Raw genomic sequence first — 561 nt, forward strand, 5'->3', positions numbered from 1 at the left:
ATTTAACACCACAACTCAAAAGCATCAACTCTTCTTCAGTCTTCCTTATTCATTGTCAAACTTTCACATGCATAGGAGGAGAGTGAAAACATCATGTCTTGGGTTAGGCACAACTCAGTCTTCAAAGAGACATCTTTGCTCTTCAACACTTTAAAGAGGTCTTTTGCAGCAGATTTGCCTGGTGTAATACGACATTTGATATTTTGATCACTGCTTCCATTGGTGTTGTGGATACAAGTAAAATGAAATCTTTGACAACTTCAATCTTTCTCTATTTATCTTGATAACGCTCATTGGTCCTGTTGTAAGACTTTCCGTTTTCTTTATGTTGAGGTGGAATCCATACTGCAAACTGTAGTCTTTCATCTTCATCAGTAAGTGCTTCAAGTCATCTTCACTTTCAGCAAGCAGTTGTTAGTTAAAATCATTAAAATCTTTATATTAAAAGCATATAACAAATATACCCCACCAGGACCAAGTGTTACAACATATGGCATATGGCAAATCAAGTATATTTTGAGAAAGTAAATTGAACACGTTCAGAAACAGCTTTAATTATTT

Source organism: Orycteropus afer, unplaced genomic scaffold (assembly GCF_000298275.1).
Source record: "Orycteropus afer afer isolate SDZICR_OR568_19922 unplaced genomic scaffold, OryAfe1.0 scaffold00095, whole genome shotgun sequence".
NCBI classification, from domain to species: Eukaryota; Metazoa; Chordata; class Mammalia; order Tubulidentata; family Orycteropodidae; genus Orycteropus; species Orycteropus afer.